Source organism: Cnephaeus nilssonii (assembly GCF_951640355.1).
Source record: "Cnephaeus nilssonii genome assembly, chromosome: 4".
Lineage (NCBI taxonomy): Eukaryota > Metazoa > Chordata > Mammalia > Chiroptera > Vespertilionidae > Cnephaeus > Cnephaeus nilssonii.
In genome coordinates, this window is record NC_137075.1 from 10,957,852 (window position 1) to 10,980,317 (window position 22,466).

Genomic DNA, 22,466 nt, shown 5'->3' on the forward strand with positions numbered 1-22,466 from the left:
AGTGCCTGTTTTTGTAAATAAAGTTTTATTGGAACACAGCCATGCCCATTCATTTACCTAGTGCCTATGACAGATTTTCAGAGACCTGATGGTCCACAAAGCCTAAAATATTGATTATCTGGCCCTTTACAGAAAAGGTCTGTCAACCTCTGATATAACAGATTGATCCCTTGATGTGTTTTAATAGGTTTTACTCAATATACTAAAATTGTTATAGAAGATATGGAACATACTTTCTTGTGAAATCCCTTTGATTTCAGATTAATTTTAAGGCCTGATATTTGAAGCAGTCTCTCATATTAGGAACAAAATACAAAAATCTAATAACTAGCGATTTTGATGGTAACAAAGTAGAGTGCCAATGTAGCATATAACTTCCTTTTATAACTGGGCAGATATTAAAAGTATTCTAACAAAATTTGATTAAGACATGACATCAAACCCAATGCTTTAAATACACTTCAATTGTGAAACAATCAGCATATTGTAGACCAGACCTAACCTCATTTTTTCCAGTGGCTGCACACTATTATTTTGGGGTATAACTATTTCCTTATTGATAGGTATTTAGACTACCTCCAACTTATTGGTATGTAATACTATAAGAAATGTCCTTACATATATATGTATATATGTAACATATTTATAAAATATCCTTAATACATATGTGTGTTATATATCCTTAATATCTGTCATATATATCCTATCTAATAAAAGGGTAATATGCAAATTAACTGTCACTCTGCTACAAAGATGGTGGAGCCCATATTGGCCGGGGTGGGGCTCTGGCATCGTAGCCCCAGCAATGAGGCCAGCTTCCCGAGCCGGACTGTGGAGGGAGGGAGGGTCTCTGGGCAGTGGGCACACACCAGGGGTTGGAGCGGCTCGGAGTACACCCTCACCCCAGTGGACAGGGCTCGGCAGCGAGCGAGCAGCGGAGAGCTACCAGCGGTGCTGGGTGTGGTGGCCTGGCTGCCAGGAGGCCAGCTTTCAGCTGCTGAGGCCTGCACTCAGGCGACTGATGGTACAGGCAACTGTGGGGGCGCACCCAAGGCTGAGTCACTGGGAGACCTGGGACTGCAGCCCAGGAGGTGAGGCGCTGGAGGACCTGGCCACCGCTGCCCCTGCACTGAAGCCGCCTCCTACGAGATGTATCCTAGCCTAGGTGTGCGGGAAGCGGGTTCAGGGAACCTCTCCCTTTGCGGCGCCCAGAGCCCAGGCTGGCCAGCACCCCAGAGGAGATCCCTGCCAGGATCGGTGGGCGTGACCGGCCTCCAAACCAGGGCAGCTATTAGCCCAGACCTGCCAGCGCCCCAGAGGAGACCCCTGCCAGGATTGGGGGCGTGACTGGCCTTCAAACTGTGGTGGACCCTAGTCCGAGGAGGCCTCCTGGCCGAGGACGCCCGAGTCTGTTTTTTACTTAGGGCCGGGCTCTCCCCGCGAGGGACTCAGAAGCCGCCAAAGTCTAACTGCCAGTCTCTGGGAGGTGGGAGTGCGTCCACCATCCACCAAAAAGTAGGACCATCAAACCGTTCGGTCTCAGTGCAGGCCCAGGTCTGTGGCTGACGGGGTGGAGGCCAGACCAAAACAAAACAGCAGAAATACCCTGCCCACCTGGGCGGGTGCAGCTGCAGTCCACGTGGCCTGGGCAGTGTAGAAAGCATTACCTTTTCCTGGGGCCTGTGCTGGCACCGTCGCCTCGCTCACCCTCAAGCCCCCCTGAGTCCTGACAGCAAAGTGTGTAGGGCATCCTGAAGGAGTTGTACCATTCTGGGTGCTTTTTCCCAAAGACACCCTTTGGGATGAATTCAGAGACACATCTCACTTCCCATGAGACTGGAAGAACCATGTAAAAGGATTTCGACAAAAGCTTTCCACATCTCTGTTTATTCTTTTGAATCCATAAAACGACCTTGAAAAAAGCATTCGGGCCACCTAATCAATGCACTTTCTGGCCAGAGCATGCAGGATTCTTTTGCCCAACAGGTTAAAGGAAGCAGAGAGCTGGCACAGTGGAAATGGCCCTGGTGCCCTATGAGGAGACCACGGGAATGGGGCTGCAGAAATTCCACAAGCCTCTTGCCACCTTCTCCTTTGCAAACCACACCATCCAGATCCACCAGGACTGGAGGCAACTGGGAGTCACAGCCGTGGTTTGGGACGCGGTAAGCAAATCCTGGGGGCCTCTGAAAACATCTGCAATTGATTATAAGACTGGTCTTTATTTAAAAAGAAATAAAAGAACAGCTTTGTTGAGATCTAATTCATATACTGTACATGTCACCTAAAGTGTACAATGAACTGTTTTTTTAAAGTAAATTCAGAGTGGTGCAACCATCACCATGCTCAATTTTTAAATATCTTCACGACTCCATCCCCTCCAAAAAAAACTTCTACCCACTAGAATCACTTTCCTGATCATCTTCCCCAAAATAGATTGCATTTTAAGGGTGGGTAAAGGGAAGTTAAAATACTGCACAAAGGATATTGTAAAATGACAAAGCCCAAAGTGAAGATCATGTGTTTTCTGTTTTGTTTTTTTTACTTCAGAGAGAAAGGGAGAGGGAGAGAGAGATAGAAACATCAATGATAAGAATCACTGATCAGCTGTCTCCCACAGGCCCCCTACTGGGGATTGATCCCGCAACCCAGGCATGTGCCCCTGACCAGAATCAAACCGGGACCTTTCAGTCCACAGGCCGATGCTCTCTCCATTAAGCCAAACCGGCCAGGGCCATGTGTTTTCTTTAAGTTCTGTGTGGTTGTAATGGTCCCCAAATCTATTCTAATAAAAGGGTAATATGCTAATTAGAGTGGTTGTCTTCCAGACATCCTTCCAGACAAAGCCACAGCAGCTGCAAGGGCCGAGGCTCAGGAAGCCATGGGCAGCTGCGAAGGGCTGAGGCTCAGGCCAGCAGTGGCAGCAGCAGCGGGATAATGGGGGCGGTGCCCCCCAGAGGGAGGCCAGACTGGGGGCCAAGGCACAGGCAGTTTGGGGTGATCAGGCCAATAGGGGAGGGCAGTTGGGGGCTATCGGGCCAGCAGGGGAGGGTAGTTGGGGGTGATCAGGCCTGCAGGGGAGGGCAAGATAGGGGCGATCAGGCTGGCAGGGGGGCAAGGTAGGGGTGATCAGGCTGGCAGGGGTCAAGATAGGGGCGATCAGGCTGGCAGGCAGAGGGGTTAGGGGCAATCAGGCAGGCAGGCAGGCGAGTGGTTAGGAGCCAGTAGTTCCGGATTGTGAGAGGGCTGTCCAACTGCCAGAAGTTGGACATCCCCTGAGGGGTCCCAGATTGGAGAGGGTGCAGACTGGGCTGAGGGGCACCTCCCCCCCCAGTACACAAATTTCGTACACTGGGCCTCTAGTAATACATATAATGACCTATTGTATGTTTTATATACATAATAATATATAATACATGTTTTTAGAATATATGTGTGTGTTTGTTTATACCGGTCATGCTTTTCTGTGGGATCTAGTTCTGGAAGTAAAGCTATTGGGATAGAGAAATGATACATTTGAAAGGCCTCTAAATAACCCTTCAAAAGAGATAGCTCAGTTGGTTAGAGTATTGTCCTGATACACCAAGGTTGTGGGTTTGATTGCCAGTCAGGGTACATACAAGAATTAATCGATGAATGCATAAATAAGTGGAACAAAAAAATTGATGTTTCTCTTTCTGTCTGTCTGTCTGTCTCTCCTTTTCTCTCTCTCTCTAAAAAAAGTACCAATTTCACCTACCAACAGTATATGAGAATGCCTTTTCCTCCTGTTTGCCAACTGTTTGTTATTGTTTTAAAATAAAATATTTATTACTATGATTTCAAAAAATTGTATTTCATTGTTTGTTAATTTGCATTTTTCTGAATACCAGGCAAGGTTGGATATCCCTATTAAAATTATAAAATCTGTTAATAATGAATATTAGCTCAAATTAGAATTTGTTTTATAGGAAAATAACAATATTACTATAGGCTTACCTATTAGAATCTTCATTCTCCATAGTAGGAAATTGCTGATTGCTGATTATCAGTTTGTGCACTCTTTGTTGAATTAATCCATTGCTGTCATCAGCAACACCATTATATACATTTTCTGTTACTTCTGTTTTACTAGTGTTGTGCTTCTTTTTTTCTCCTTCAACCTTTGATGAAAGTTTGTTATTAAGGCTAATTATCACTTCATTCATTAAAAAGACTTTTTGTGTTTTCATTAATTTTATTATTTAGCTCTTATTTGGTCATTAATCAAAAAATATTTTGTGTTTAATTTTATCATTACAGGTCATTGAATTGTTGTAAATTCTGCTTCATTTCTGTTATAGTAAGGAAGCAGAATTTTTCTAAGATTTCAAGAAGGGCTTTCTTAATTTTATGCTCTTATTCACACACATTCTTTGTTACCTAACATTCCCCCTAACCCACTGCACCTCTCCCCATTTGTCTAGCAAAAAACGGAGAAATAAAAAGACAAAGACACAAAATTTGTTCTCTTCTGTCTTTCCCACCTGAGTTTTGCATTACACAGCCAGACTGAGGACGTGATAAATAGGAAGCTTGTGCTTCAGTAACAAATAGGAAGCTTCCCTCTTTCTGCACCAAGCTATTCTTTCCCCCATTGCCTATTACAATTCTTTTTTTTTTTTTAAATCATAGGAGCAGAGTGAAACTGATGTATTGTTAGTTAATGCAATATTCTGAAAATCAGTAATGCTCCCCAATTTTCACATTCGATAACCATAAAATTTTATAGCTAGACAGTATGGAAGTAATTATGTACTTTAGCCCCATATTTACTGATAATGGCAATAAAACCAAGGTTAAATGATCTGTCCAAAGCTTGCCAGGGGTGGGGAAGCTGGAGCAGGGCCTGCTCACCACCCAACTGAGGGCAGGGACATGGGGAAGACCAGGTGTGGTGAGGGGGAGGGCAGGCTTCTGATATCTGGACCAAGGAGGGGTCCTAGAGAGGACCCTCTGTGAGAACCACGCCAATGAGAGCACAGAGGCCTTGTTATTCACACACTAGGATGTTCAAGGATGTTCTGGCATGAACCAGAGAATCGTAATCAGGCCAAGATACCATGAGCAAGGACATATAGTACACTGTGCCCTTCTGTAACCCAAATGATTGATGTCACTGAAGGCTATACTAGCCTTCTTTGTCTCTGGAATATATACAGGTTACTGACCAGAGAGAGGCTAGAGAGCAGAGAGAGAAAGCAACTGGGCAGAGCAGAGGCTAGAGAGCTCAGAGAAGGGAGACGGCAGGCACAGAGAATGTAACTCATATGTGCGCAGGAGAGAGGAGAGCTCAGATGGAGCTGAGAGCTGATACTGCAATGATGTAAGGCTACGAGCTCATAGAGAGCTCAGATATAGCTGCCATGTTAACCAGCCGTGTGCTGGACAGGAGAGACAGGAGAAGCTGCTGAGGAAGAGAGCTTAGGTGCTGCTATGATGTGAGGCGGTAAGTCTAAGGGGCAGCGTGCGGCTGCTCGGATAATAGCTGTGGGTACAGACTAATGCTGCTTTATGAGAAAGATGTATCTATTCACCAGCCGGTGTCTAGCTGCCTGTCTGTATATGAGACTTTGCTGTAAAGGACTATTTTGTCTGATGGCTATGTGGCCACTGGCTTCTGCAATAAAGACTCATTCTTATATACCCACAACCTCTCCTGGCTTCTCCATCTGCCCCGCTGCCGAGAATTGACCTGTGTCTTTGACACCCTCTTTTTCTTAGTCTTATATATTTCTTTTTTTCTAAAACATAGATATCAACAATGGCATCTGAATTTTTTATGTACAGTCCTTCAATTAAATTTTCCCCACCAAAAACTCTTAAAAACAAAAAACAAATACAGTCTAGTTGCAGGATACAAAACCAATGTACAAAAAGTCCATGGCTTTTTTATATACTAACAATGGAACTTCAGGGGGAAAAAAATGAAAAAAACACACAATTGTTTTTGCAATTGCAACCAAAAGGATAAAATACCTAGGAATAAACTTAATAAAAGATGTGAAGGACCTATATACTAAAAACTACAAAGCATTATTAAAAGAGACAGAAAAAGACACAATGAAATAGAAAGATATTCCATGTTCATAGATTGGAAGAATCAACATGTAGGCTGGCAGGGGGCAAGGTAGGGGCGATTAGGCTGGCAGGCAGAGGGGTTAGGATTACATTTATACACCAATAGTGAATACCCAAAGCAATCCTAAGAAAAAAGAAGAAAGCCAAAGTTATCACACTCCCTAACTTCAAATTATACTACAGAGCTATGATAATCAAAACAGCAGGTATTGGCAGAAAAACAAACACACAGACAAATGAAACAGAATTGAGAGCCCAGAAATAAAACCACATATAAATGGGCAAATAATTTTTTCTTTATTGATTAAGGTATTACATATGTGTCTTTATCCCCCCATTGCCCTCCCGCACTAGAGTCCTCACCCCCCTAGTGTCTGTGTCCATTGATTATGCTTATATGCATGCATACAAGTCCTTTGGTTGACCCCTCCTACTTTGTTCTTCTTTCTCAGGATTGCTGCAGCTATTTGGGGTCTATTTTTATTCTAGATGAATTTTTGGAGAGTTCGTTCTAGGTCTGTGAAATATGCCCTTGGTATTTTAATGGGGAGTGCGTTGAATCTATAGATTGCTTTGGGTAGTATGGACAATTTAATGATGTTGATTCTACCAATCCATGAACATGGTATGTTCTTCCATTTGTTTGTCTTCCTCTACCTCTTTTTTCAGTGTCCTGTAGTTTTCCAAGTACAGGTCTTTTACCTCCTTAGTTAAGTTTATTCCTAGGTATCTTAATTTTTTTTTTTTTGGTGCAATGGCAAATGGGATTGTTTTTTTAATCTCTCTTTCTGTAAGTTCACTATTGGTGTATAAAGATGCTATAGATTTCTAGGCGTTAATTTTGTATCCTGCTACATTGCCGAATTCATTTATTAAGTCTAATAATTTTTTTGGTGGAGTCTTTAGGGTTTTCTATATACAGTATCATGTCATCTCTGAATAATGACAGTTTTACTTCTTCTTTCCCAATTTGGATACCTTTTATTTCTTCTTCTTGTCTGATTGCTATGGCTAGCATTTCCAATACTATGTCGAACAGGAGTGGTGAAAGTGGGCATCCCTGTCTTGTTCCTGTTCTTAGGTGAAATAGTTTTAGTTTTTGCCCATTGAGTATTATGTTGGCTGTAGGTTTGTCATATAAGGCTTTTATTATGTTGAGATATGATCCCTCTTTTCCCACTTTGCTGAGGATTTTTATCAAAAAAGGGTGTTGGATTTTGTCAAATGCTTTTCCTGCATCAATTGATCTATGTGATTTTTATCTCTCAATTTGTTTATGTGATGTATCACGTTCATTGATTTGCAGATATTGTACCATCCTTGCATCTCTGGGATAAATCCTACTTGGTCATAGTGTATGATCTTTCTGATGTACTGCTGGATCCGATTTGCCAGAATTTTGTTGAGGATTTTGGCATCTATGTTCATGAGGGATATTGGCCTGTAATTCTCTTTCTTTGTTGTTGTCTTTATCTGATTTTGGTATTAGGGTAATGCTGGCTTCATAGAATGAGCTTGGAAGTGTTCCTTCCTCTTGAATTTTTTGCAATAGTCTGAGGAGGATAGGCTTTAGTTCTTCTTTGAATGTTTGGTAAAACCCTGTGAAGCCGTCTGGCCCTGAGCTTTTGTTTGCTGGAAGCTTTTTGATGACTGCTTTAGTTTCCTAATAGCTCAGCTGCAGGACTGTGAAGGCCTAATTGTCCGTTCAGCCACCAAGGTGATCGCAGATGTCATCAATGCAGCAGAGAAGCTCCAAGTGGCAGGCAGTGCCAGCACTAGTGTGGACAACATGGATCTGGAAGCTGCCACGAGGAAGGGCATCCTGGTCATGAAAACTCCCAATGGGAGCAGTCTTAGTGCTGCAGAGCTCACCTGTGGGATGATCACGTGTCTGGCCAGGCAGATTCCCCAGGCAACGGTTTCGATGAAGGACGGCAAATGGGACCGAAAGAAGTTCATGGGAACCAAGTTGAATGGAAAGACCCTGGGAATTCTTGGCCTAGGGAGGATCGGGAGAGAGGTGGCCATCTGGATGCAGTCCTTCGGGATGAAGACTGTAGGGTACGACCCCATCATCTCACCAGAGGTCTCAGCCTCCGTCGGCGTTCTGCAGCTGCCCCTGGAGGAGATCTGGCCCCTCTGTGACTTCATCACTGTGCACACCCCTCTCCTGCCCTCCACGACAGGCCTGCTGAAGGACAGCACCTTCACCCTGTGCAAGAAGGGCATGCGCGTGGTGAACTGTGCCTGGGAGGAATCGTGGACGAGGGCGCCCTGCTCCGGGCCCTGCAGTCGGGGTAGTATGCGGGCGCAGTGCTGTACGCGTTCATGGAGGAGCCACCTCAGGACCATGCCTTGGTGAACCAGGAGAATGTCATCAGCTGCCCCTACCTGGGCGCCAGCACCAAAGAGGCCTAGAGCCGCTGCGGGGAGGAGATCACTGTCCAGTTTGTGGACATGGTGAAGGGGAGAGCCCTCGCAGGGTCATGAATGCCCAGGCCCTTACCAGCGCCTTCTCTCTGCAAACCAAACCTTGGATCAGTCTGGCAGAAGCTCTGGGGACTCTGATGCGAGCCTGGGCAGGGTCCCCCCAAGGGACCATCCAGGTGGTAACGCAGGGCTTATCCCTGAGGAATACTGGGAACTGCCTGAGCCCTGCAGTCATTGTCGGCCTCCTCAAAGACTCTTCTAATCATGTGGATGTGAACTTTGTGAACGCCAAGCTGCTGGTGAAGGAGGCCGGCCTCAATGTAACCACCTCCCATAACCCCACTGTGCCAGGAGAGCAAGGATGCAGGGAAGGCCTCCTGAGTGTGGCCCTGGCAGGTGCCCCCTACCAGGCTGTGGGCTTTGTCCAGGGCACCACACCTGTGCTGCAGGCACTCAATGGAGCTGCCTTCAGACCAGGAGTGCATCTCCGCAGGGGTCTGCCCCTGCTCCTGTTCTGTGCTCAGCCCTCCAACCCTGCCATGCTGCCTACCATGATTGGGCTCCTGGCAGAGGCAGGCATGCAGCTGCTGTCCTACCAGACCTCAGTGGTGTCCGATGGGGAGACCTGGCATGTCATCGGCATCTCCTCCCTTCTTCCCAGCCTAGACGCCTGGAAACAGCATGTGACCAAGGCCTTTCAGTTTCATTTCTGACCTTGGGGCTCACCAGGACCAGCCTTGGGGGCTTTGTGATCAACATTGAGAGGTCACATTCCCGGGGCTGACACCACTTATGTAGTCTGACCCCTGTAATAACCATTTAATAAACAGCCCACCGCCCCCTCCCCCCCCCCAAAAAAAAAAAAAAAGAAGAATCAAACCTGGGTCAACTGTGAGGAGCCAATGGCTGCCTAGGAGGAGGAGCTTTTGACGCTGACTGGCATAGAAACTGACCAATCAGAACCAAATCTGGATCAACTGTGAGGAGCCAATGGCTGCCTAGGAGGCAGAGCTTTTGATGCTGACTGGCATAGAAACTGATCAATCAGAACCAAATTGGCTGGCAGAGGAGGGCAGTTGGGAGTGAGATCAGGCCTGCAGGGGAGGGCCGTTGGGGGCAAGATCAGGCTGGCAGGGGAGGGCCGTTGGGGGCAAGATCAGGCCAGCAGGGGAGGGCAGTTGGGGGCAAGATCAGGCAGGCAGGCAGAGAGGTTAGGGGCAATCAGGCAGGCAGGCAGGTAAGCAGTTAGGAGCCAGCGGTCCCAGATTGTGAGAGGGATGTCTGATTGGAGAGGGTGCAGGCTGGGCTGAAGGAACCCCCACCTCTGTTAATGAATTTTGTGCACTGGGCCACTAGTTTGATTATAAAGTATTGCAAATTTCATCATGTTTCTTTTTTTTCTTGGGGTTCATTGAGTTACAGGGATCTTGTGAATGTATAAATTTCATCAAAAATGGAATTTTTTGTTATTATTCTTTAAATACTTTCTGCATCCATCCTTCCACCTTCTACTCCTCTCCTCTGGAACTCTAATCACAGATATATTAGGTTGCTTTATATTGCCTCATAGCTCACTGAACTGTGCTCATTATTATATTCAATATTTCTTCCCTTTGTGCTTTTTTTGAATATGTTTTATTGCTTTGTCTTCAAATTCACTAATCTTTTATTTTGTGGTATCTAATCTGCTGCTAAACCCATCCAGTGTAATTTCCATATTTAAAAGTTCAATATGGATTATATACTGTACCTATCTCTTTGTCATGCTTCTTTAACATATGGAATATTTTTATTATTTATTTATTTATTTATTTATTTATTTATTTATTTTTATTTTTTTAAAAAAAATATGTTTTATTGATTTTTTACAGAGAGGAAGGGAGAGGGATAGAGAGCTAGAAACATCGATGAGAGAGAAACATCAATCAGCTGCCTCTTGCACACCCCCTACTGGGGATGTGCCCGCAACCAAGGTACATGCCCTTGACCGGAATCGAACCTGGGACCTTTCAGTCCGCAGGCCGACGCTCTATCCACTGAGCCAAACCGGTTTTGGCAGGATATGTGTTTTTTAATTTTTAAAATTGATTTTAGAGAAGAAGGGAGAGAAAGAGAGAAATATTGATTGGTAGCCTCCCATACATGCCCCAAGTGGGGATCAAACCCTCAACCTAGGTATGTGCCCTGACCGGGAACTGAACCACAACCTTTTGGTGTATGGGACAACACTCCAACTGAGCCACCCAGCCAGGGCTATAATAACTTTTAATAACTTCGCCTACCAATTCTATTCCATCATATGTTCCATATGTAGGTCTGTTTCTATTGATTCATTTTTCTTACTCTGGGTTGTATTTTCCTGTTTCTTTTTATGCTGTAAACTTTTTTTGTGTGTGTGGTTAATCTTTACCCAAATATTTTTTTGATTGCTTTTTAGAGAGAGTGGAAGGGAGGGAGGAATGAGGAGAGCAGGAAAAGGAAAGAGAGAGAGAGAGAGAGAGAGAGAGAGAGAGAGAGAGAGAAGAGAAACATCGATGTGAGAGAGACACATTGATTGGTTGCCTTTTGTATGCACCTCCATAGAGGCTGGGATCAAACATGCAACCCAGGAATGTGCCCTTGACTGGAAATTAAACCTGTGACATTTTGGTATGAGGGCAGACACACCTTAACAACTGAACAACACTGGCCAGGGCTATGCTGTAATTTTTAGTTGATTTTTTTTGAGAGAGAGATATTTGTTGTTCTACTTATTCATGAATTCATTGGTTGATTCTTGTGTATGTCCTGACAAGGAATCAAACCCACAACCTTGGCATATCTGGATGACACTCTAACTAACTAAGCTAACCGGAGAGGGCTATGCTGTAATTTTTAGATGCCAGATTTTGCAGATTTTCCATTGTTACAAGCTGGATTTTTTTCCTTTCAATATCTTTAAGATAGATAGATAGATAGATAGATAGATAGATAGATAGATAGATATCAGTGATGGCGAACCTATGACACGCATGTCAGCACTGACATCCGTAGCCATTTTTGATGACACGCGGCCGCATGCCAAGGATGAAACATTTGCTGCTCCTGAGGATGAAACATTTGCGACTAGAGTCTTGGAGTTAGTTTTTTCCTCAAAGTGACACACTACCCAAGTTATGGTCATTTTTTTGGCAAAGTTTGACACACCAAGCTCAAAAGGTTGCCCATCACTGATATAGATAGATATATTGATTGATTTCAGAGAGGAGGGAAGAGGGAGAGAGAAACAGAAACATCAATGATGAGATTGAATCATTGATCGGCTGCCTCCTGAATGCTCCACACTGGGGATTGAGCCCACAACTCAGGAGTGTGCCCAGACGGGGAATTGAACTGTGACTTCCTGCTTCATAGGTTGTGAAAAATGGACCTTGAAAGAACTGATTCCATTCTGTCCCCTTGCCCTCTACCTGAACCATAGGCACTCCATTTTATTCCCATAAATTTTGTTAGGACTGCCTTTCAGGTACAGATGGTCCATTGACCTGTTAATTCCAGGATATAACTAAATCAGATAAGTAACTATGCTATTTCTAGCTTCTGTAAATATGCTTGCTTGAATAATGGGAAAATAAGGGCGGGGGGGCTGGAAATATGAGCCTATGACAGAAATCTGGTGTATGTTCTTATAGGTCTATGGTCTGGTCACTGCTCCCTCTTAAATCACCTATCTGCAGGACCTGTTTGCTTAAGCATTGTTACCATATTGGAAAGGCCATACTATCTAATAAAAGAGTAATATGCAAATTGACCCTAACTCCGCTACACCCACAAGCCACGCCCACAAGCCACACCCACCAGCCAATCAGGAGCAGATACGCAAATAAATCCAACCAAGATGGCTACAGTCACAGAGAGCAAGGTTTCCCAGGCAATGGAGGAAGCCAAGCTTTCCACCTGCCCTTGCAGGCCTAAGCCTCCACTCAAACTACAAAGTTTCAATAATAGAAGGTAAAAAAATCCAAACAGAAATGGCGGCAGCCATGGAGCTGGAGAGAGCAGGCCAGGGTTGCCCCCAGCAACGGAGGAAACCAAGCTTTCCACCTGCCCTGGCTGGCCTAGGCCTCCACTCAAGGCTACAAAGTTTCAATTATAGAAGGTGAATTAACCCCAACAGAAATGGCTGCCAGCCACGGAGCGAGCAAGAGGCTTGGCTCCGCTCCAGGCTACAAAGTTTCAATTGTAGAAGGTAAACAAATTCCAGATGCCAGGGCCTCCGCTTGGGTCGCCAGGGGGCATGGCTGGCCTGCAAACCACCACAGGCCCCTTGCTCAGGCTGCCCCATGCCCCAAGGGAACCCCCATCCTGATCCGGAACACCCTTCAGGGCAAACCAGCTGGCCCCCACCCATGCACCAGGCCTCTATCCTATCTAATAAAAGAGTAATATGCAGATTGACCATCTCTCCAACACACAATATGGATGCCCCCATGTGGTCAAAGATCCTGCCCCCATGTGGACACAAGATGGCCACCACAAGATGGCCAGCAGGGGAGGGCAGTTGGGAGGCACCAGGCCTGCAAGGGAGGGCAGTTGGAGGCAATCAACCCTGCAGGGGAGGGCAGTTAGGGGTGACCAGGCCGGCAGAGGAGGGAAGTTGGGGCAAACAGGCTGGCAGGGGAGCAGTTAGGCATCAATCAGGCTGGCAGGGGAGTGGTTAGGGGGTGATCAGGCTGGCAGGCAGAAGCGGTTAGAGGCAATCAGGAAGGAAGGCAGGCGAGCAGTTGGGAGCCAGCAGTCCTGGATTGTGAGAGGGATGTCCGACTGCCCGTTTAGGCCCAATCCGGGATCGGGCCTAAATGGGCAGTCGGACATCCCTCGGGGTTCCCAGATTGGAGAGGGTACAGGCTGGGCTGAGGGACACCCCCCCCTCTGTGCACGAATTTCGTGCACCGGGCCTCTAGTAAACTATAGTACTCCCAGACAGAGTTGTCAGGGCTGGAGCCTGGCTGAAGAAACCAAGTTCTCCTTGTCTCAGGACTTCTTGCTTTTTATTAACACAAATTGTCCTAAGGCAAGGTGGAGATATATACTTCAAAGGGTAGGGTTTCTTCTACAGTCAGATTGGGGAATAGCCTATGGCTGTTCAGGTGTTTGGCAAGTAGGAGGCAATAACATGTAGATTAAGATGCCCTGAGCTGTCTGGCAGCAAACAATCATCCTTTTCAGGTTTGGGGAAATGCCTTTAGCCATTCCCAACAGGTAATAACATATGTGACTCAGCCCTTGTTGAGTCCCCAAGTTCCATCAACCTTTTGATGAAACTTGCAATTATGACATGCTGGAATTGGCTTCTGGCAAGTCAGTTAACCACTGTTTATAGCAGTGATGGGCAACCTTTTGAGCTTGGTGTGTCAAACTTTGCCAAAAAAATGAGCATAACTCGGGTAGTGTGTCAGTTTGAGAAAAAAACTAACTCCAAGACTCTAGTCGCAAATGTTTCATCCTCAGGAGCAGCAAATGTTTCATCCTCGGCATGCGGCCGCATGTCATCAGAAATGGCTATGCGTGTCAGTGCTGACACGCGTGTCATAGGTTCGCCATCACTGGTTTATAGTGACATTTTATATTATGTACTAACAAAGAAGCACTCCTTCCTTCAAGGTTTTTAAAGACTATTCTCTTCAGTTTTGGATTTTTTTCCTCCCAATTTTTTAATGAAGCCTATAGAACATTTGAAAAAAATTGAACAATGCCAAAACCGGTTTGGCTCAGTGGATAGAGTGTCGGCCTGCGGACTCAAGGGTCCCGGGTTCGATTCCGGTCAAGGGTATGTACCTTGGTTGCGGGCACATCCCCAGTAGGGGGTGTGCAAGAGGCAACTGATCGATGTTTCTAACTCTCTATTCCTCTCTCTTCCTCTCTGTAAAAAATCAATAAAATATATTTTTAAAAAATGTTTAAAAAAATGAACAATGGCCGAGACCGGTTTGGCTCAGTGGATAGAGCGTCGGCCTGCGGACTCAAGGGTCCCAGGTTCGGTTCCGGTCAAGGGCATGTACCTTGGTTGAGGGCGCATCCCCAGTGGGGGGTGTGCAGGGGGCGGCTGGTCGATGTTTCTCTCTCATCGATGTTTCCGACTCTCTATCCCTCTCTCTTCCTCTCTGTAAAAACCAATAAAATATATTTTAAAAAAATGAACAATGAAAATCCATAAGCCCTTCACCTAGATTCATAAATTACTAATGTTTTGCTACATATGCTTTATCTCTGTATATATATTTTTCAACCAATTAAAAGTAAGTTTCATAGTTAAATATTTATTTTGCACCTCCCAAGAAAAGCAATTCCCTTATATAATCCTAATAGCATTTTCTTACTTAAGAAATTTAATATTGCCCTAGCTGGTTTGGCTCAGTGAATAGAGCGTCGGCCTGCGTACTGAAGGGTCCTGGGTTCAATTCCAGTCAAGGGCACATGCATGGGTTGCAGGCTCAGTCCCTGGTACTGGTCCTGCAGGAGACAGCTGATCAATGATTCTTTCTCGTCATTGATGTTTCTATCTCTCTCTTTCTCTCCCTTCCTCTCTGAAATCAATAAAATATATATTTTTTAAAAGAAAGTTAATACTGATGCAATGGTATTAGCTAATATATAGATCATATTCAAATTTCTCTGATTATCTTTTTATTTTTCTAGAATCACAATCCACTCAAGAGTCACTCTTATCTGAAATAATCTCCCTACCGTTACTGTATTTTATAATGTTGGCAGTTCCAAAGAGCTCAGGGCTGCTATCTTGCTTAAGATTTTTATAAATTGTGATAGTGTTAGTAAATTTAAAGACAATTTAGGAAAGAGAAACTCCTCATTATTTTGGAATTATATTTATCCTGACACTTTGAAATCTCTGCTAAATTTTGAATATGAATAAATATCATTTAAAAAACTAAAAATTGCTCCATAATTCAAGTGTGCTATTACAGAACTTATAAGTAGAAAATATATAATACTTCATTTCTTCAGTGAAGAAAAAAAGCAATTGAGACATTTTAGGCTCTGTTTTGTTTTGTCATTTTTGTTTTATAATCATAGGATTCCTTAATAATTTAGCCCAACTTTTTCACAAACACTAACCTGGTGTGATCATTATAGAAGTTCAACTCTTTCATCCAGGACCCCTTGGGGGATGTTCGCGTGCCGGCAGGCAGACATCCCTCTTGCAATCCGGGGCTCTTGCAATCCAGGACCCCTCGCTCCTGACCGTCCGCCTGCCGTGGAGGCGGGAGAGGCCACCTCTGCTGCACTTGCCAGCCATGAGCCCTGCTTCCTGTGGGAGCGCACTGACCACCAGGGGGAAGCTCCTGCATTGAGCGTCTGCCTCCTGGTGGTCAGTGCGCATCATAGCGACTGGTCATTCCGCCATTCAGTCAATTTACATATTACACTTTTATTATATAGGATTCTTGTGTATGGTGTAAGTTGGTGGTCTAGTTTCATTTTTTTTCATGTACCTGTCCAATATTCTCAACACCATTTATTGAAGGGACAGTTTTGACTCCATTGTATGTTCTTGCCTCTTTTGTGAAATATTAATTGAGCATAATGGCTTGGGTCAATTTCTAGGATCTCTGTTCTGTTTCATTGATCTATATGCCTGTTCTTGTGCTAGTACCAGGCTATTTTGATTAAAGTAACTTTGTAGTATAACTTGATATCTAGTATTGTGATCCCTCCCATCTTGTTCTTCTTTCTCAAGATTGCTGTGGCTATTCAGGGTCTTTTTTGGTTCCGTATAAATTTTTGGAGAGTTTGTTCTAGATTTGTGAAATATGCCATTGGTATTTTAATAGGGATTGTATTGAATTGGTAGATTGCTTTAGGTAGTATGGACATTTTAATAATGTTCATTCTACCAATCCAATAACGTATATTCTTCCACTTGTTTATATCTTCCTCTATCTCTTTTTTCAATGTCCTGTAGTTTTCCGAGTACAAGTCTTTTACCTTCTTGGTTAAGTTTATTCCTAAATATTCTAAATTTTTTGTTGCAATGGTAAATGGAATTTTTTAGTTTCTCTTTCTGATAGTTCATTATTGGTGTGTAAAAATGCCATGCTTTTCTGGGTGTTGTTTTTTTATCCTGCTACTTTCCTGAATTTATTTATTAAATCTAGTAGTTTTTTGGTGGAGTCTTTAGGGTATTTCTATGTACAATATCATGTCATCTGTGAATAATGACAGTTTTACTTCTTCCTTTCCAATTTGGATACCTTTTATTTTTTCTTCTTGTCTGATTGCTGTGGCTAGCACTTTCAGTACTATGTTGAACAAGAGTGATGATAGAGGGCATCCCTGTCTTTTTCTTATTCTTAGGGGAAATGGTTTTAGTCTTTACCCACTGAGTATGTTATTTGCTGTCAGTTTGTCATATATGGCCTTTATTATGTTGAGATATGATCTCTTTATTCCCACTTTGCTGAGAGTGATGTATCATATTTATTGATTTGTGAATATTGTACCAGCCTTGGATTCCCATATTAAACCCCACTTGGTCATGGTGTATGATCTTTTTAATGTATTGCTGAATCTAATTTGCTAATATTTTGTTGAGGATTTTAACATCTATATTCATCAGGGATATTGGCCTGTAATTCTCTCTCTTTGTAGTGTCTTTATCTGTTTTTAAAATTAGGATAATGCTGGCCTCATAAAAAGAGCTTGGAAGTGTTCCTTCCTCTTTGATTTTTTGGAATAGTTTGAAGAGTATAGGTGTTAGTTGTTCTTTGAATGTTTGGTAAAACTCCCCCTTTGAAGCCATCTGGATCCAGGCTTTTGTTTGCTGGGAGTTATTTTTTTTATTATTACTGCTTCTATTTCATCAGTTGTTATTGGCCTATTCAGGTTTTCTGATTCTTCCTGATTAAGTTTTGGGAGATAGTATTTTTCTAGAAATTTGTCCATTTCATCCACATTTTCCAACTTGTTGACATATGTATTTTCTTTGTATTTCTGTGGTGTCAGTGGTTACTTCTCCACCTTCATTTCTGATGTTATTTATTTGGGTCCTCTCTCTTTGTTTCTTGATGAGTCTTGCTAATGGTTCATCAATCTTATTTATCCTTTCAAAGAACCAGATCTTGGTTTCACTGGTTTTTTTTTTGTATTTTTTTTAGTCTCATGTCATTTATTTCTACTCTAGTCATCATAATTTTTTTTCCTTCTACCTACTCTGGGCTCTTTTTAGTTCTTTAAGTTGTAGGGTTAGATAGTTTATTATTAATTTTTATTCTTTTTTGAGGTAGGTCTGTAGTGCTATGAACTTCCCTCTCAGGACTGCTTTTGCAGTGTCCTAGAGATTTGGGGTTGTTGTGTGTTCTTTCTCATTTTTTTCCAGGATGTTTTATATGTCTTCTTTGATCTCTTTGATAACCCATTCATTGTTTAATTGCATGCTATTTAGCCTCCATGTGTTTGAATGTTTTTTGTTTGTGTGTGTGTGTGTGTGTGTGTTTATGGTAGTTGATTTCTAACTTTATGCCATTGTGATCTGAGAAGATGCTTAATATGATTGCAATCCTTTGAGTTTGTAGAGTCTTACCTTGTGTCCTTATATGTGGTCTATCTTTGAAAATGTCCCATGTACATTTTTGAAGAATGTATATTCTCTAGCTTTGGTTTGAAATGTTCTGAAAATGTCAATTAATTGCAACTGATGTAGTGTGCAGTTTAGGATTGCTATTTCATTGCTGATTTTTTGTCTAGAAGATCTATCCAGTGAAGTCAGAGGGGTTTTAAAGTCCCCTGCTATGAGTGTATTGCTGTTGATCTCTCCCTTGATATCCTCCAGAAAATTTTTAAAAATATATTTGAATGCTCCTGTATTGGGTGCATATATATTTACCAGAGTTATATCCTTTTATTGTATTCATCCCTTTAGCATTATGAAGTGGCCTTCATTATCTCTTGTTATGGCCTACACTTGGAAGTCTATTTTGTCAGATATGAGTATTACTATCCCATCTGTTTTTTTTTGTTGTTGTTGTTGTTTTTCATTTCAATTTGCCTGGAAATTTTTTTTTCCATCTCTTCAATTTCATTCTGTGTGAGTCATTTGTTCTGAGGTGGGTCTCTTGTAGATGGCATATACATAGGTCATGTTTTCTTTCTTTTTTAAAAAAATATTCTTTTATTGACTTCAGAGAGGAAGGTAGAGGGAGTATCAATAATGAGAGAGTATCGTTGACTGGCTGTCCTGCAACCCTGGGCATGTACCCTGACCAGGAGGAATCAAACTATGACCTCCTGGTTCAACCACTGAGCCACACTGGTTGGGCTGGGTCATTTTTTAATCGATTCAGCTAACTTGTATCTTTTGATTGGAGCATTTAAGCCACTTACATTTAAGGTTATTATTGTTAGGTACTTACTTGTTACCATTCTTATTCTTTATGCTTGTTCCCTCCTCTTTTTTTCTATTTCTTCTTACAGTAGTCCCTTTAGCATTCCTTGCAGTGCTTGTTTGGTGGTAAAAAACTCTTTTAGCCTTTTTTGTTGGTGAAGATCTTTATATCACCTTCAATTTTTAATGATAGCCTTGCTGGATAGAGTAGTTGAATTTATCCCTTTAGTATTATGAAGTGGCCTTCATTATCTCTTGTTACGGTCTTCAATTTGAAGTCCCTTGATTTTCATTACCTTGTATACTTCATGGCATTCCCTTCTGGCCTGAAGTCTTTCTAATGAGCAGTCAACTGACAGTTTAATGGGAGTTCCTTGGTAGGTAACTTTCTTTCTTTAACCTGCAGTCTTTAAGATTATTTATCTTAATATTTGCCATTTTAATTAATATGTGCCTTGATGTGGGTCTTTTGGGATTCATCTTGATTGGGATTCTCTGTGTTTCCTGAACTTGAGTGACTTTTCCTTCACTAGGTTAGGAAAATTTTCTGCTATTATTTCTTCAAACAGGTTCTCTATTCCTTTATCAGATTCTTCTCCTTCTGGAACCCCTATAATGAGAATGTTGTTACATTTTATGTTGCCCCAAAGCTCCCTTAGATTCTCCTCCTGCTTTTTAATTTTTTTCCATTTGCTGCTGTGAGTGGGTATTTTTTTCTATCTAATCTTCTAATTTGCGGATTCAGTCCTCAGCCTTTTCTAGTCTACTTTGAATCCTTTCAGGGTGTTCTTTATTTTAGCTATGTCATTCCTAATTTCCAATTCATTCTTATTTATTGTTTCAAGCTCTCTGTTCATGTTGGTGTGGCTCTCATTAAGAACCTTTTAAGTTGCTTGCAGTTCTCACTGAATTATTTGAGCTCCCTTATTACCATTACTCTGAATTCTTTATCTGACAAATAGTTTACCTCCATTTCATTTAGTTCCTTTTCTGGAGATTCCTCCTTTTCCTTCATTTGGGGATTGTTTTATTTTCTCCCCACTTTTGCTATCCCTTTGTTTTTGTTTCTTTGTATTAGATCAAACTGCTTTGCTTCCAAGATTTTGTTTTATGTAGTAGGTGCTTTGTGGGAATGAGTGGTGCAGTCTCTTTGATCTTCTGAGGTGGGTGTTCTAGGAGAGCCCCTTACTTGAGCTATTTCGATTCTCCTATTGTAGTTAGGTTCATGCATGTTATTGTCCCATTTATGGATGGAGTCTCTTCTCAGGCTGGCTGACTATGTGGTTCACACCTGACCACATTGTGTGAACTGTTGAAGACATGCTGATTGAACAGAACAAAATACAACACAACCAAACATGAAACAGAAGGAAAAAAACCCAAAAACATACACGAGACACCTACAGCACCAACAAAAGCAACCACCAGAGAAGAATTAGGAAGAGAAAAGAGGGAAAGAATGATAGGAAAATAAAAAAGAATGAAAAAACAAACAAACAAAAATAAACAAACAAAAAAGCACAAACAGAAAACAACATAGTCTGCTGGACTATGTAGATGCAGAGCTGAACTAAAGAAAATAAAGAATAAAGAATTAGAGGAATGGTGGAAGGAAAATGGTTTAAAATAAAGGGAGGAGAAAACAAATGAAAAGACAAGAAATAAATTTGGAAAAGCAAAATAGAGGAGAAAGTAGATAGACCTAAAATAAGGGGGAAAAAAGATGAGAAAGCAGGAGAGAAAGAAAATATAGAAAAAAATTGAGTAGTGAACAAAGGAAAATATTGAGTAGGAAAAGGAAACATGAAAATTAAATATATGAATGAAACAACAGAGACTAGAATAACAAATCAATAAAGCATATAAATAATGTGGATGAAAGGAGCCACATGCTAACCTGACAAGCTCAGGGGAGGCCTGCGCGGCAGTCTTGCAAACTCAGAGACCTAAAATAACCACAAAAGATGGTCTGAAAATTAAATATTTAACTACAAACAGGTTATAGTGGGTAGTCATGTCCTAAGCCGATATTTTCCCTGACAAAGATCAACTTAGATCTTTACTGAGCCCATTTGCCTTTTTGCCTCTAAGATAATATATCTGTGAGATGTCTGGGTAACTTGTAACTTCCTTTTTACCCCGGACCCCTCAGGGCACAACAAATGGCACCAGGACATTCCCTCATTGTTATTGTTATCAAGTTAATTGTCAACTGTTAATTACGTTAAAGTATCCTGTATCCATCTCTGTAAAAGAAGCACATGTCCATCATTTCACTTTTTACCCTATCCCAGAGGTTTCCCCGCTTTGCTTTATCCCACCTCCTTAATCTATCACCAATGAATTCCATGTAACTCCCCTATGTCCCTTTCCTTTGATTGCAATGTATAAATACAAATGTAACTCGCCATTCTCCGGAGCATAATCTCAATTCGCTGAGGTTCTGCTTCCCGGCATGTCCACAGTTTGGCTCAAATAAACTCACAAAAATTCTTTACAGGTTTCAATGGTTTTTTTACGTTAACAAAAAGAAAAATGTAAAAGAGGAAAAAAGAATGAAAGAAAAATTTTAAAAATGAGAAGGAAAAAGGCAGGAAAATGCAGTTCGTTTTAGCCAAGTTTAGTGGGAGTTCACTTTGGACCCCACTCTTCTGTGTGTCCGCCAATTCTGGGCTTTCTGTTAGGTACTTAGGTGCTAACCACTGTCAGGCACTGTCTTTTGGCTTTTAGCAACCAACTTGATGTTTCAAGCAATCCACCAATCCACCGTTTGTGTCTGTCTCCACAGGCCTTGGCTGCATGCAGGAGGGACCAATCTGCCCTATAAAGTAGGTTTTTTTTTAGCAGCACAGGGTCCAGGGCTGGGCCAGCCATCTTCACCTGGTTTCCAGGACTCCACCACTGCTCCCCTTTGCCTGCTAGCCAGCTGTCAATCTTAATCACTCAAACGTCTGCTTCTGAAAGGGCTTTAGGCAGGGGAGATGCAGTTTAGCTTTCAGGGAATGTGGTTGGTGTGTTTCCCTTTCACAGAGCTACTCCTCTGCGAGTGGCCCAAAATATTACTCTGCCCTTTGCTGGACAGAAATACTTGTATGGAGACCAACGTGGTTGGCTGGAAACTTGGAGTTTTTATCAGTTCTCTCATGCAGGGAAATAATCAGTCTGGTTCCCTGGATAATGGGGTGGACCGCTCCTCCCCCAATCCAGTCAGGGTGGACTCCTTGAGACTGTTCAAACCCATAAGGTTGGCTCTGCTTTTGTTTCCTCTGAAAAGCTCAAAACATAGGGTGTGGCATGCAGGGTTCCTGGGGCTGGGGCAGGCTGTATCACCTAAGGCGGGGTTTCTTTCATTTTTTTCTTCTACCCTCTGGCTACTGGGAGTAGCTAGCTTCCTTCAGGAAAAATGGCCATTTTGGTTTGGGGGCCTACAACTGAATGTTCATGGCTATTGTTTTTCCAAGTCTCCCTGCAAAGCTTTCCACCCCAGCCACTCCTTAGGCATCTGGAGTCCACATCTCCCTCTTTGTACCAAAGCCTTGGGTGAGTAACTGCAAAT

The 22,466-nt window shown here is 42.6% G+C and overlaps 1 pseudogene across 1 annotated transcript; it reads left to right on the forward strand.

The window, feature by feature from the left end:
* Positions 1–753: 753 nt before the first annotated feature.
* On the forward strand, positions 754–9,242 carry LOC307097601 (D-3-phosphoglycerate dehydrogenase-like; annotated as a pseudogene). The gene is made up of 2 exons: positions 754–1,091; positions 7,759–9,242. The product of its transcript is annotated as a D-3-phosphoglycerate dehydrogenase-like (transcript).
* The last annotated feature ends 13,224 nt before the right edge of the window (positions 9,243–22,466 follow it).